Source organism: Parasteatoda tepidariorum, chromosome 1 (assembly GCF_982258835.1).
Source record: "Parasteatoda tepidariorum strain Cologne lab strain chromosome 1, Ptep-v5.0, whole genome shotgun sequence".
Taxonomy (NCBI): Eukaryota; Metazoa; Arthropoda; class Arachnida; order Araneae; family Theridiidae; genus Parasteatoda; species Parasteatoda tepidariorum.
Window position 1 is genome coordinate 29,332,319 of NC_141755.1, and position 17,099 is coordinate 29,349,417.

Below are 17,099 nucleotides of genomic sequence, written 5' to 3' on the forward strand. Positions count from 1 at the left end.
GTAAAAGACATAGAAAAATAATGCTACTACCTTAGAATAGATAATTTCATCTACTTTCGTCATAAAAAATGGGTAAGATTCTTGTTTAATATTCGAATTAGTTTGGAAAATTGAAGAGAAATGTTGGTTACATTTCTCTAAAATTTCACCAGTTCCTCTAAATTCATAAATTTTGCAATTTAGATCGAACACAAATTTTTGCCATCAATTGATACTTATAAAACAATGTGATTTTTTCTTGCATGAATACAAAATGGATCAAAACAAAATGTTTTATTACCAAATAACATAACTCTTTTCTGAAAAACAGAAAAAGTATGAAATATATATAATAATTTTTTTCTTCTAAGTAATACTTCTTCTTATTTAAATAATTACATTTTCTTCGTATGCAAATAATTAATATTTCTTCTATTTAAATAAATCTATAATTTAAATAAGTAATTTAAGCAATTAATGTTTTTTCTTAGTTAAAAAACTAATTTTTCTTCTAAATAAAATAAATAATTTAAATAACTAATTTTTTTTCTATGAAATAAATATCTTAATGATTAATTATTTTATTATCTAAATAATTGATCTTTCAACATTTAAATAAAAAAGTGAAATTAAAAAATATATAATTAGTTTTTTTTAAATATTATTCATAGATATTTTAAGTTATTAAGTTTCCTTCAAACTTTAATAAAGTGAATTAAATAAATAATTTAGTGTAGACCCTTCCTATTTTAGAAGATTAATTATTCCAAATTTAAATATAAAAAATTCAATAATTAGTTTTTCCTTAATTCTTAACTCATATTTTAAAAAATTAAGTTTTCATCAAATTTAAATAAATAATTTTATGTTATACCCCTCTCATTTTCACACATTTCAAATAGTAAAAGCTTTATCTTGGCAGTGTATAATTCTTAATGCAAAGTACTCAATATAAAAAGATAAAAAAAAAAATTAAAAAAATCTAGTTAGTATTAAAAAGGATATGCAGATGGAGAATATATGCATTAGTCACTTCAAAATTTTTTCGTTGTAAAAACAGAACTTGCTAAAAACAGAAGCTTAACCATTCACAGTTTTCCTTACAATGTTATTTGTTGCCATTCAGCAAGATGTAATTTTGTCTTAAAATCGCAAATAAGTGCAAGCGATTTATTTGTTCCAGCTTTCGTGAAAGCTATACTTTCTAATTTTCTATTGAAAATTCTCACGGCCGTCCTCGATAAGATCCGGCAAAGAAAAAAGTTCTTTTAAAAGTTGGTAAATATGCCTTTGGATGGAAATTACTCAAGCGAAAACGAAAAACTAGTTCATTTCTCGATGCGAGCGCTTCGGGCTCCTTAAACTTCATGTTCAGTATATATCCTTAAAACTCGTCTGCTCAATCTCATTTATAGTATTCGTTGATCTTACAGCTCTTTTTTTCCCTTCATCTTTATTCATCTTGTTTCATTTTATCGCTTGCTTGCAAAGTCGCCGGTCCTTTCATTTGGACTATTTTTGAAATCAACTTTATAAGTTGGAATTGTTTTCTGGAATTTTTTGCAAATTAGAGTAAGTTTATAATTTTTTAATTGTTTTAGTAAATTAGTGGTAGATACAAATCAAATTCAATTCAGCTTTTCCTTTATTATCGGCAATAAGAAATTAAGTAAAAGTGTAAGATAAATTCTTTTTAAGGGTTGTATTAACTCATGTGTAATTTTTATTTTATGAATTGTAATTAAAAATCCTCTGGAAATAATTGTTTTATTATTTTTAATTAATGTACTTAAACAAGTGCTTTTTATTTGATTATTTCTAGTAAGGAATTAAGTAAAAAGTTACATTCAAAGTAAATATTTTTTTAATGGTTGTATTTAAGCAGTTGTGAATAAAAATTATATTGAATTCAAATTTAATTTTGTTGCTTGATTTTAAATATCAAAAGTTTGATTTGAAAAATTTGATTTAATTAAAAAGAGTTTTTGATTTCATCAGTTGTAAAAAATAATTACTTAAAAGTGTTCGATAAAATATTTTTAATGGTTTTACTACAAAAGCAAGTCTATACGAATTAAATTGGAGGAATGTTTGTTAATTTTATTGTAATTGAACTCAAGTAAAATTGCGGATAAATTACTTTTAATTTTAAAATGATTGAAAAAAATATGTACAATTTATTTTTATTAGAAATTTAAAAAAATTGTTAGATATATTTCAATTATTTAATAGGAAAAAAAATGCATAAAAATTTTAGAGATTTAGTTCTCATTCTTACATTTGATAAATAAAACATTTAAAATAATCAAAAATGGGTGCTTCATTTTTTAAAAAGAATTTATGAATATCTTTTGAGTAATTACATATTGAAAATGCATTAATATTTGTTTAACTGTTTTCTATTTGAAAAATATCGAAAAGTGTTCTTTTTTCTTGATTTACTATGATTTATATAAGCAATGTTTTTTGAAGTAGGGTTTCTTATTTTATCTACACACATATATCTTATGAATATATATATATGTGAATGAATATATATCTACACACATAATAATAGGTGAAAAATACTCAATAGAAATATTTTAGTAATAGATGATATTTAAATTTAATTTTTAATTTAATGGGCTTGGCCATAAATTTTAAAAATAAAAAGTTTGAATTAGCTTGAAATATATGAATTTTTAAAACAAAGCTTTTATCTAAGTAAATATAATGTTTTTATTAAATATGTTTACTTGTACAATTCTCTGTCAAAGTTAAAAATATTTCAGTAAAAATTTCGAAGCTAAACAAATTTAAAGAAACAGAAAAAATTTATTAATTTGAGCTATCGAATTTCAAAATAGTTTCATCTAAATTCACAGGATTTTTGAAAGAGAAATCAAATAAGAACGTCGATTTAAAAGAAAATTATAGCATTGAGGACAGCTATTTAAAAGGAAAATACTATATAAGAACATCGGTTTTGAAGTCAAATATTAAAAAAAGAAATCTGAAAAGGAAATGTAGCAATAATGGCGTTAATTTAACAGTGACATTAACCGATTAGAACACCGATTTTAAATTGAAAAATAGCAACAAAAAAAAAACTTCGATTTAAAATTCAGATAGAGCAAAAAGAGCTGTGTCTTAAAAGGGAAATATAGCAATAAGAACGTAGGCTTAAAAGTGAAATAAAGCAATAAGAACATAGGTTTAAAAATGAAATAAAGCAATAAGAACATAGGTTTAAAAGTGAAATAAAGCAATAAGAACATAGGCTTAAAAATGAAATAAAGCAATAATAACATAGGTTTAAAAGTGAAATAAATCAATAAGAACGTGGTTTGTAAGTGAAAGTTAGTAATAAGAATTTAAATTTAAAAGAATTGAAAATTTTTTAGTTAAACTTGAATATAAAAAAGACTACATAATCAAGAGAACGCTTCGATGCGTGCTGCTATTGAAAAAAATATTTAAAAGAAATAAATTATACATTGTTTAAACTTTTTAGTATGTTGAACCATAACATTGTTCGAATTTGCTTCAGCTTCATAACATGCTTATGATCATACTGTATTATCATACTTTTTAAATTTTATTACACGGTACTATGATTTAATGTGAACGAAAACATGATTCAATTAAACACTTTATCAAGGATGCTAAAAAGTTTCACCGTATTGTGATCCAAGGTGCCAACACTATTATTCAACATTGAACAATTATTTCTGAGTGTGCACTTTAAAAATAATTTATTCAAACTTGTTCACAAAAAAAATCCCTGTATGCTCAAGACAAATTTTTAGTTTTCTTATAGACGTCTCTTTAAAGAGACGCAGCTAATATGATAATTTAAGCCCAGTAAAGAATCAGAAAACAATGATATTACCTTTCTGATCGAATAATTATGAGTTTTACAGTATATTTAATTGTCACTTTACATTAAAAAAATTTTTACCTATGAGATTTTCTAAATTCAAATAGTAGTTTGTTTTTGATCATAAGTTTCAGAATTTGGTCAATCCCCTTACAATAATAATTGCAAAATTTTATAATAATAATAACAATAAGGTAATAATGATAATGATAACAATAAATAATAATAACAACAGTAATACATTTTTTTCCTCTTTTATTTTATCATCATTTTTTTTAAACAGAGAAAAAACAATTCTAGTGAAATTACCGTACTGTATGGTAATGAGACTTCTAGTTGAAAACAACTTAATTCCAATTAATAAATCAGAAATCTACGGTATTTAAACTATTCATTTGGTAAGTTTCTGTTGATAATGTAACAGTTTACTGGAAAAACTGGTTTTCAAAATTATTGTTTTAATTACCACCTATTTAATAAAAAAATTCAAAAATAATAAGTAAATTTAATCGAATACATGGTTTTTATGCTATGCTAAGGTATTTACCACATTATTTATAAGGTACTACCACATTTACCAAATTTTATAACATAAGACCATATTTCATTGCCAATTTAACCAAAAACATTACCAAAGCTCTTCGATAAAAATTACCGAGCTTTTTGATGTTCCCATAGAACCAGACACGGAGTAAATTTCACCATATTCCAGTAGTCAGTTCATACTTTTTTTTTCTCAGTGTAATAAACTTTTGTATTCTTATTGTTATTTCTAATCTTGACTGAAAAATTTGCTTTAGCTTTTGATTTGTACAAATAGATTGCTTAAACTTATTATTCAAGGTATTGTTTATTCGAGTAATAATTTTTAAGACTTTACCATAAAAGGAAATTACAAATTAAAATCATCTATCAAAATAGAAACTAAAATATAAAACTAATGAAATACTCTATTCGGATAGTCTTATTTGTGTTAAGTTTTATAATTTTTCTGTTAACGTAGTTTATTTTTAAAATTTTCATACCAAAAGTATGAATTTGCACGTTTATGGTGTAAATAGTGATTTAAAGCACGACGGAAAAATTTATTGTCATTTGAAAACAATAACCGATTAAAAATTTAAACTCTTAATATTCAATATTATATCATTAAAAGTATTTGATAAGAAAAATAACAATTTGAAGAAATTTTTGTTATCGAATATGAAAATTTTCTCTCTAAAATTAAGTTGAAAGTCATTAAAATTTGTTCTGAGTTCAGTGCGTGACTTATAATACCATAAATTTTTTTTTATAGATGCTAAACTTCATAGTTATTTGAATTATTAATAAAGCATAATAAATAAAATTAAATAAATAAGTAAATAAAAAACATTAAATAAATAAATATAAATAAATTGTACATTAAAAAAATACTGGCACTCTCACGGCCGGTACTTTAGATCGTAATTTGAACCGGAAGTTTTATCAATGTAATAAATGACAATATAAGTTCCTAAATTTCTTTCACTTAGAGAAACTGATATAATTCATGCAACTATAATTTAATCAATTATTTTGAACATTTCAAACGTATTATTAATTTAAAAATAATTACTTTTTTGTTGGTAGATTTCACGCTTAATTTCAGCGAATAATCTATTTGGAAACTTTCGAAGGCAATAATTAGGTATCATTTGTTGCTAGCAATTATTTATAACCAGCTCGAACAAATTGGCGTTTGAGTGAGTTTATAAAATGTTGAACAATATCGAAAACGATTGTTCAAATAAAAAATCGCGATGAGGTTTCATAGACCAATTGTGAAAAATATTAATGCAATTTGTTTTTAATATTTTATTACAATAAAAATAAACATATGTTTCTATGATTTGAAAAATTAAACAATTAATATAGTATAGTGTAGTAAAAAACAATTAATATAGTAAAGTCACTTTTGCATGATAAACATACAAAATTGCTGAAATTAAAAAATGTTTAAAAAACAAAAATAATTTTAGATTTTTAATAATCAACAAAAATAACATTTTCACTTTAGTAATTTATGAATATTTTTTTTATATAACGACGCGAAAGTACTTTTAATATAATAATGTTAACGAAATAAGACTTAATCGCATCATAATCGAATAAACTTTTTCTTACTCGATGAAGATAGTTTTGCTTTTTGACCTGTTCTTTTAAAAGTTATTTTTAATAAATACTCTAGCTACTTTATTACATAAAATAATATTTCATATATCAGTTTAAACAATAGTTAACTATAAAGTGCACTTAAGCATTAATATTATTTTAATGAAACATATTTCGTAACAAATTATTTCAGCTGAAGTTACATACTTTATTCGTAAACTTACCTTTAAAAATTAAATAATAATGACGGCAACATTTTCCACTTTGCCTAGTAATACTATTAAATTTAAAATTCATAAACTGTGAATGTTTTTCTAATCATGCTAATTATTTTCTTTAATATCACAAATAGTTTTGGAACGAGAAATAATTTACATTTTATATAAAAATCTATATTGTTAAAAAATGGTATTCAGAATTGTAGATATAATTTAAAAGAATAAAAAAAAAGAATTTGTTATATATTATATTTAAAAAATTCTTGTTACTGCTTTTCAAAAAAACAAAACTTTGTACTCTAGTAGAAAATGTTTTCAAAAAAAGGATTTTTAAATTTCATAATTTTTACAAAGTTTTTACTCTACAGTTGAGTTGTATGCTTTGAAAACTGATTTTGTATTAACTAAATTTGTATTTAAATTTAACTCAGAGACAATATTCCTTAATGAAGTTTCTTAAGGGAAAAAATATAAGGATGAGATTTGATATTAGATGAATTTTTAAAGTTAACAGTATTCAACAAAAAAGAATTTATTTTCATAAAGAGGCAGCATTTATTTTCAACCGGGACGATTTAAAAAAATATAAACAGTTAGTTAATAAACATCAAATTGAGCTGATTTCAATATTAAACACCTCATTTAATAGTTATTCAGTTAAATGAAGTACAAACTAAAGAGTTGTATAGATGAATTTATACAAAATTAATTGTTTGTTCGCCACCTTAAATTTAGATATTCGTATCATTATAAGACGTTCTAAAATTACCGCTTGGTTTCCTCTAAAAATAAACAAATTTCCCTAAAATCAATTTAAATAGCAATATGTTAGTAAAAATCCTTTTTTTCCCCGTCATCCTTTAAGAATTTTTATCTGATTCTGTCTGATTCAGACCGAAACAAATCAGAAAACACGCTATTCGTAATTATCTTAAATGTTCTCACCATCAAGGAGATCCTTTCAGCAGCTTTTGTTTCTTTTCTTCCAATCCCGCAACACCATATAGAGTCGCGTGACTTCAAAGGACCAATCACCAATGAGACTAATTATTGATAAAGAAAAATGAAACGAGTTAATCCTTCTTATTATCATTAAATTGGGCTTAAATTATGTCTACATACCGTGTCACACTTCATAGATTTATCGAGTGTTCAATCTGAAATCCTGACCATTATCAGAAAGGTTGAGTTTGCCCTTGCTATTGGCAAAAGAGTTTGTAACCACAAAAATATACAAATGAAGATAGGGTATATATTTTGCTATGTGGGAATGAAGCAAAACAACGTGAATAAAGTACAAATAAATGTATAAATCACAAATTACAGTTCTGTATAGTAGTCGGAAAAACTACATTACTTTTGCAGTTTACTACAACTACTTTGTTACAAATGTAGTTAACTAAAATCGCAACTACTTTTCTTAAATGTAGTGACTACAAACTAGTTTGGAATTGCTGTAACTACTTCACTACTTGAAGGAGGCAAACTTATATTAAATATGAGGGAACAATTAATCATCATCATCATCAATGGCTCGACAGCCCAGGGTGGAAGTTGACCTTCTCAAGAAGTTTTTTCCAGGCTAACCATTTCTTGCTCGTGTTTTCCAAATTTCAGCTTTTAAGGCCAAATGGTCTTTCTATAGGCCATCTATCCATCTCAAATTCGGCCTGCCCCTCTTTCGTGTGCCAACTGGTCTGGCATTAAAAACTTTTTTTGTGGTACGGTCTTCGTCCATTCTGAAAACGTGGCCTGTCCATTTTATTCTTTGTCGTTTAATAAAGTTAATAATGTCAGGTTCATTATATGAGTGATAAAGCTTTAGATTTGATCTTCTAAACCACACGAGGGAACAATTAAAAAATATTTATTCATGTTTGCATAAGCCAGTTTGTAATTCCAAAAAAAAAAAAATTTTCGAATTTGTTCATTTGATCTTCTACTTTTTATGCCTTTCTCGGCATCAGATATTTAATTTAAGAAATACGAAATTTTTAAATAATTGGAAATTTTTTACTTGTTCAATGCTCTTTTATTTCCTCTAAAAAGTCAAGTACATCGAAAATACGTTCCCTTCCTCGGTCCTATCGATTAATTATCTACCATGGTTAGTTTAAATATTAGTTAACATGATTCGAAAAACGTAGTTCCTGTCAACTCTCAGCTGCAGACAACCATTTTCATTGCATTCATTGCAACGCGCGAAGATTTCTACCCTTCAAATTCGAAAAATTATTTGCACTAGAGCCGTGTTTTTTTACTAAACCATCGGTTTCCAGGAATCGCTACAAACTACTGTTTTTTTGTACCACACTACACTACTTTTTTTAAAAAAGAAAAGTTGCTCACTGCTCTACAAACTACGAAAAAAGTAGCAACTACAGTAGTTTCGCTACTTGTAGAGTGCAATTTCCGACCACTGGTTTTTTACAATAAATGGACACACTAAAGCATTCCCATTTGTGTGCCTTTATTTGTGCTTTATTCACAATACTATGGCACAATTTTCGATTTGTTACAAAATAAATTTGGTTAGATTGTTTGAGTTACAGCACATCGCACTGTTATACAGTTTGAAATTCTACCTTAGAAAAGCGGACTAAAGGACAACATCTAAAACTTTTCATATCAATTAAAAATTTAATAGAGCAATTTAATGTAGTTAGATATTTATTTTTTATATGCAGTAAGAGCAGAGTTAAGTTATAAATAATTGTTTTGACCATTTTCAAAGTTAAAAGTTTTTAATACTTTAAGGCATTTTTGCATAGCAAATCTTGCACGTCTTGTCAAAAACCCGATCACAGGTATAATCCATCACATAAAGTTTAAAAACAATGAGAAGAGAATAATATATTTTTAATTATTTTAAATTTCTTAATAGCTAATAAAATGCTTTCTATTTACTAGCACAGTAAAAATTTACTAGAACAGCATGATTGGCAGAACTTGCGTTACTGCCAATCGTGCCAAGTACTACTTGTATTTATCACACATCTACTTATTGTTAATGAAAGTAGCGTGTCAACTGATTACTGCTGTCGAACTGTTCTTAAATGTTTAGTTCTAAAGCGTGATGTTTGGGTGTATAGATATTTTGAAATCTTTTGTTCTAAAGGTAGATTTGAAATTCAATATAAATCAAATAGTATTCGATTAATAAGATCTTACCAAAAATGAAGTAATTGTTTAATAACGTAGCATTGTGAAATTGGAACAACTTTTTTGAACGTGATTACTTCCGTTATTACACCATATCTATCCAAACGTAATCATTTGTGGTGTCAACAGAAATTGAATAACGTTTATTTATTTTAAGAATAAACTACTACAGCAATCGTTCTTTTCTTTATGTATGTGCAAATATATAAAAAACATTTTGGTAAATTTAGCAATTTTATTATGATAAAATTACAAAATTTCATTAAAATTAATCAAAATTACCAAATTTTATCATGATGAGTGTGGCATAAAAGCCATCTAATTTTTCAGTCGAGATTAGAGTTAACAATAAGAATACAAAAGTTTATTACACTTATAAAAAAAAGTATTATCAGAACTAACGGAATATGGTAAAATTTATCGCGTGTCTGGTGCTATGGGAACACCAAAAAGTTCGGAAATTTCTATCGAAGCGCTTTGGTAATGGTTTTGGTTACATTGGCAATAAAATATGGTCTTAAAATATGTTATAAGAAATGGTAAATGAGGTAAAATTTTGCAATTTTGTCATGATACCTTAGCCGAGCATAAAAAACCATGTATTCGTTTAAATTTACATTTTAGTTTTGTATTTTTTACTAAATATGTGGTAATAAGTGCTATAATTTTGAAAACCAGGGTTTCCGATAAACTGTTACTGTATGAACGAAAAAATCACCAAATGAAGGATTTAAATACCGCATATTTTGGTTTAATTAATCAGAATTTTTTTTTTTTTTTACCAGAAATGTCATGACCTTACAGTGCGGTAGTTTTTCCATAATTTTTTTCTTTCAAATAGACTCTGGGTTATTCAGGAGGGGGTATTCGTAAAGATGATTCAATTCTTTCTTCTTTCCTTAGTGCAAACGTCACCACAAACACGACTCAAAGTTTAATGTCTGAGTTTTAGCAAAGGGGAGGTATAAACTTTTTGAATTCACCTTTTGGTGGTAAAGTAAAATAAATATAATACTTAAATTTTAAAATTAAAGAATCAGCCCTAGGGTACTTTCTCAGTTAGAATTTCAGGAATAAAAAGCAAATTATAAAAAAAAATTTGAATTAAGAAATTAATAATTGATTATTTAAATTACCAAAAACATTTTTTAAAAGACATTCTGAGAGTTTTGAATTCTTTTAATGTAGAAATATTTTAAAAATTTTTTCAAATCATTCAAATCCCTTTTGTCCCTTATCTCCATTTAATGTAATTGAGATTCTATTTTTTTTATTACAGTTACTGTTACATGATATCACAAATCTTTTTACAATTACAAATTTTTTGAACCAGTCAATGCATTATTATTTTAATTTTTCTTTCTATATTTCTGGAACGCCAAAAAAAAATTCAGTTGCTTTTAATTGTCATACCAAAAGCTAGAAAAAAAATTATAAATAGAATTTATTTTAAACTTTGACTTAATATTCTCAGTTTTAAAGGAAATGGAAATTTACTCTTAGTTTTAAGGTTTTAAGATACTGCTCAAAGAAAATACGCGTAACCCAAAAATTTTTGCAAAAATTGTGCAAATTTTAAAAGCAAACACAAAGGAAATATTGAAAACATTCACATTTCTTTGTTATTTTTATTTTAGTTAGAATGATTTAAATGTGTAAAATGCAGTTTCATGTCATACAAAGGAAAAAAAATACCGCTTCAGTTGTTTTTCTTCTGTTCCTTAATTTAAAAATTTGTCTGTATTCACGGGTCATATTCAAGTTCTCCTTATTGATGAGTTTAATAATCATGTTACTTTTTCATGAAACAATAATTGTTGACTGAATTTTCAGTTTGTAGGATGTTATCATTGTTTCCTTTTAATACATCCAACTTTCTTTGTTTTTCTTTTCCTTCTTGAATAGTTACTTTGTATTTAGTTCTTATAAAAAAAATAATTTTTGATTATTTTCTTTTTAGTTTTGAATTAAAATAGCTTCTATTACTGCGTTCAATGTGTTTAAAAAGCATACTTTATAAATTACATCGAAATAATCAAGTCTAATATGGGATATGAACGAAAACTTTCAATGTTATTTGAGTTTTGTTGAATTCGGGGCAAAATAACAACAAAAGTAATACGTATTTCCATTTTTTTTTGTCTGTCTAATATTTGGAAAGCAATAAATGTACAAAAAATAAAATTAAAAAAACAACAAATAAATAAATAAATTAAAATATTTCATAAGAGTTCTAATGCTACCTCTTATAAAACCAATCGAATTCGACTATTTAAATTTAATTATTTAAACTATAAAAGCATTATAATTGCATAATTGTGCATTAAGATAATAACGCTTCATTTACTTGAAGCAATATGGTATTAAACCATACTTTTTTCAAATGCGACATTTTTAAATTGAATTGTTACTTAGTATTGTTTCCAGACAGTTACTCTAGAATTAGATTATAGCACAATACGCAAGAATATTTTATTATTTTATACTTGGCTATCTAGGTTTTTTTTACTAAATTGATTTCAAAAATGTACTTTATTAAATTGCTCTAAGCCCTTGAATTTGAATTATATCTTAAAATTATTTTTTACAGTTTATATGAAACATTGGCAATTTAAACATGACAATTATAACCCTATGCTACAATTCAATTATTGAGGAACAAAAATTTGAAAATTAAAAAAAAGAAATAAGAAGGAAAAATATTATTTTATAGAAAAAGAGTGAAGTTAGTATTCAAATATTCAATAAATATATATTTCCATGAAGAATTTTTTTTTAAATTTTTTAAAATCTTTACATTCAATTTAAATAGTACCATATATTTCTTAAGAAAATAAATAGAAACCCCATATCTTTACTTACTTAAGTTTTCACTTTACTTATTAAAAAATATTTTTTATTAGTTTATTGATTAATTTATTTTAAACTTTTATTGCATAATTTCACTTTTTAACCTAGTTCATTATTTGTCATTACTCATAATTATCATTACACATTATTCAGTGTTTATCATTATTATTTTATTTATTGATTGATTTTTCTATTTTAATTGATAAAATTTATTTAATTAATTTATAAAAAGTACCTTTTATTACTATTATATTTGTTTAAAAACTTTATTTTCTATAAAGAAAAAGACCTTAAAGCATCAGGAAAAAAAATAATTTAGAATCTAGATTCTTTTTAATGTACTTTTGTTCTAAATATTACAATCATTACAAATTCAAAACCATTTATTCATTTCCCCCTACATTTATTTAAGAACGATATAAATTGATTTTTGACAGTTTAAACCTTAATCTTGTTGTCCAGGGTGAAATTTCTGAGAAGGTCCGTTCTAAAAACAAAATCCTGCTCCATTTAAAAAAGAAAATATTAAGTTATTAAGATTTCTAAAAATTCATCAAGCCCATAAAACAACAAAGCTTGAGGGTTCGGAAAATAAACGAAATTGACGTAATCCTTTAATTCCCCAGAGCAATTTTTAACCTTCTAAGGAAAGAGAAATTCCTTTTCCCATTAACTAAATCCTCATTTCGTCTTCTTCCCTTGCAGACGATCAAGAATTAATATTTTTCTTTTTATGTACCTATTTCCGTGGATAAGCAGCATGCTTCAGTAACCTTGGCATACATCTTGGGATCTACTAAACTTCGATCTTTTCGTTCCGCGCCACAGACTTTACCCATTGCCCTGTTTTCGCCGTTGTTTTCTTTTTTTTATTAGACACTTATATTCTGCAAATTGGATACTAGTGTTGGCAACAAGCATTTTGCTGTCAGACTTAAATGTTCAGTTGTTAGACTTTGAAAAAAAGAATTGAAAGACAAAACCAAACAACAAAACTGCATGTAAATGTCTTTTAAAGTGGTCGTGAGTACATTATAAAATAACGGATATCTTTAAAGTTTCTCAAATGTTGGAGAAAATAGTGTTTCGACATTCTTTTTCACACGTCGTTGAATTCTTATTTTCCATTTTTTTCTTCTAAAACAACAGCATGCTGGTAAATTGTTTGCTATTGAGTATAGATTCACGCCGGTATCATTAGACGTGATTTCTTAAAAGTTTGTCGTGAATGGAAGGATTATTTTATTGTGGCAACTATGTAAAAATCGTTTTACCTAGTTGAAAACATATCAGCGCTATTTCCAAGATAATAATATTAAAAGAAAAAAATCACGAGCGTGCTTGAGTAGTAGTTAAGTAGCATTGTGGAATCTCTAGCAACAGTTTCACCTTGGCACCACTTGGGCTCGAAATTGGCTCAATATGTGCTCGATGAAAGCATGTTCCAAAGGACCAATATTAGGATGTTTAGATTTTTTTAATATTGGTCCTAGAAGGACCTATACAGGGTCTATTTTGGCTGAATAATGAATATAAAATATCGGGTGAATTTAGGCAATTCAATATAGAACCGATATTGGTTGTAAAAGGACTGTAAAATATTGGATGAATAGGGAAAATCAATATCGAGCCAATATCCGAAAAATAGCAGCCTTTTGAACCCTTACTGCGGGAAGATTCGGGATAATTGGTCCAATGAAAACCCAAGTTATTTTGCTGAAAGGGATATTTCCAAACCAGTCTGGCACACTGTTTCATACATGATGATGACACAGTAAATCCGCTCTCGTAGTTAAGAGTTTTCATAAACAATAGCCGAATTACGTGAACAGCTTGGCCACCTTTCAAAATTATCTTGTACAACATATAAACTTTGTTCAACATATATACTGTGATTCTGGTAATCAAACCAGAATCACAACGCAACTGTACTAAAAACTGTACAACTGTCTTGTTAATTACAACTGAACACAATTGTGTTTCTAATTCTTAAAACCTTCCTGCAATCCTGTCACCTTAATTAGTTTTAACAATGTATTAACTAAATCTTTCTTTCACCGTCTAGCTGTTGCCCGCGACTTTCCTCACGTGAAAGTACTCTGATTTCAATTTTAATAATTTGCAATAGATGGCTCGTGATGCTGTCAAAGTTCTTCATGTTATAAATTTTAGTAATAATTTAAAGTCTGTCCGTCAGCCATTAAATCACTCAAACCACCGTAAGTATGTGGTCGGGACATTTCAGCAAAGTAGGCAGAAGAAATATCTAAGTCACAATTATTATACTCTGTCTAAAAATGAAATAGAAAACCTATCCTAATGCTTCATTAAGTACTTTACTAGTTCGTCACGCACCTTTCGAACCATAACTCAAGTATCGTATTTTACGATCAATGTAAATAGTCCAGTATTAATAATAACCAAATGAGCCGGTTAAACTGAATAATTTAAATAATTTAAGCGAATTTATCAAATTAACAGGTTATTATTAACAAAAACCAATGAAGTTTGGCGAAGGTCATTCTTTCGTGTTTTTATTGGGGATATTTCTGTATCGGGATCTGCAACACCAACTACAATCACCAAGGTGCCAAATTGATTTTAACCTGGAAAGACTTTTTTTTTTCATAAAAAATGTACATTTTTGCCCGGGGGTGGCTACAATCTATACCTTTCGTGTCGGTCCCTTTCTGTGATGTTTTTAAAGTTTTCCTGGGGTTGCTGCCCGGAAATTGCCAAGACTTGTCGGTTATTCCGCCATAGTTTGCGATAAGGAAATCTCTTCTTTTTATTTCACACTTTGACTAAAGGCTGGGGTTGTTATTAATTTCTACCGGTTAGTATTAATAATAACCGGATTTATTACCTTAACAGTAACACATGCACAAAGAGGCACTCCCATGTCCCAATGCTATATAAATCAATTAATAACAATGCTATATTAATCAATTGACCAAACTTCATTGGTTATTATTAATAATAATCGGTTAAAGGAAATAATTTGCGATATTTCTCACTTTGATAAAAAAAAAAAAAAAACGGTACTAATAATATGATTCAGCGTTGAATCAATTTTTCTAAAAGAGCAGTTGAAATATTATAAGCATAGAACTGTTTTAATCGTTAGATAATTAAATTAGATTAAAATTTTTCGATCTAAAATTTAAAAAAAAGTTTAGTACTTTAATTACATAGGAACTAGATCTAGTGTTTCTGTGTATAGATTTTCTGGGAAATTATTGAAGTGTATAAGCTGATGACATTTAATTTTGAAATGCAACGTAAAAGATTTTTGCATTCTAATCAGCTTAAAACTCATCGGAGTTCAGAACTACCGGCATTTTAACGATATATTTAGCAGTTCCCTATATTACATTTCTTTATTTTTCTTTTTTGATATTGTCCTCAATTTTTTTCTATGAAAATTAAAAAGAAGGTTAATTTTTCGATTTCATGGAACTAGATCTAGTGATCGAGTCAAGAGTTTCATGAAAATTATTGCATGGTTGATGTACCAAATTTTAAAATAAATACGAAAAAGTTTTACATACTTAACTGTGAAGAACTTACGTTAAGAACTCAGTGGAGTTCCGATCTATTAGCATTTCAATGATCAGAAACACTTCCTCCTCTTGCTTTTCTTTGATATTGTCCTCAATATATTTTTGGCTACAAAGAAATATTTATTTTCTACAACTTTTTTATACTTTCTGGCAAAAATATTGGAACATTATTACCTTCTATGAATGAGTTGCCTTATTTCTTCTGGTTAATGGCGCTAACTGGAAGGTTGAAAAAACGGTGCAAGTTAATATTAGGTCATCTCACACAGAGTTTTAAACAGAGGTGGATTCACAACTAACTGCAGAAATAGAGTAACGTGTTACAGGTTTCAGTGTTTGATAAAGAAAAGCATTTGTAAGGAAACTATATGATGAAACTCGAAAAAAAAACTTATTGATTAAATATGTTAATACATAAGTGCCCACAATCTCTTTTTAGAAATGGCTCATAAAATAATCTTACGAGAAATAAAACACTTTCAGGCTTTGTAATAAAACTCAAAAAAAGAAAGCTATTTGCTTAGTTAATACTTTATTGCCAGCGATTCCTTTTCAGAAACACCTATAAAATACGAAATTAGCTCACTAAACAAAATACTTCCAGGTATTTTGTTTCGAAAAGGAAAGCTGTTTGATCAAAAAGAATACTTTTGAGACATCGTTGTCTATAGTCCTTTTCATAAATAGATTAAAAAAAATGCATAAGCTCATCAGACAAAATAATTCAAGTATTCAGGGTGCATTTCGAAAATGAAAGTTATATGATCAAAGAAAGTTTTTCTAAGACACCAGCACCCATAGTCTTCTTTTATAAATGGCTGAAAGCTTTTTGGTGAAATTTAAAAAATAGAGCTGTTCAGTCAAAATTAGTTCTTTTAAGACATTAGTTTAAGACATTTGTTCTTAGTTTAAGACATTTGTTCTTAGTTTAAGACATAGAATTCTTTATCGGCATAAGTTTTCATAGTTCCTTTTTATAGATGGCTAAAAAATGCATATGCTCATAAAACAAAATTCTTCCATGTTTTATGGAGAAACTTGAAAAAGAAATCTGTAGGATGCAAGAGACTACTCTGAAGACACTAGAGCCCATAGTTCCTTTTTATAAACGACTAAAGATTTTTTTGCTAATAAAACAAAATTCTTTCATGTTTTATGGCAAAACTTGAAAAAGAAATCTGTAGGATGCAAGAGAATTCTCTGACGACACTAGAACCCAGAAATTATTTATCTGAAATGAAAACACACTTATTCTTAGCCTTCACATATTATTCTAGATAGGATATGATATGCGGTTATGTGATATGATATGCGGTAATGTGATATAATATACGG

General features: G+C 26.7%; 1 protein-coding gene across 1 annotated transcript in view; it reads left to right on the forward strand.

Moving 5' to 3' along the window:
- Positions 1-1,365: 1,365 nt before the first annotated feature.
- LOC107450730 (uncharacterized) overlaps positions 1,366-17,099 on the forward strand; it is a 45,089-nt gene continuing 29,355 nt past the window's right edge. The window contains exon 1 of the mRNA XM_087161022.1: positions 1,366-1,551. The gene's annotated coding sequence lies outside the window, so the exon portion shown is untranslated. The remainder of the gene's footprint in view (positions 1,552-17,099) is intronic.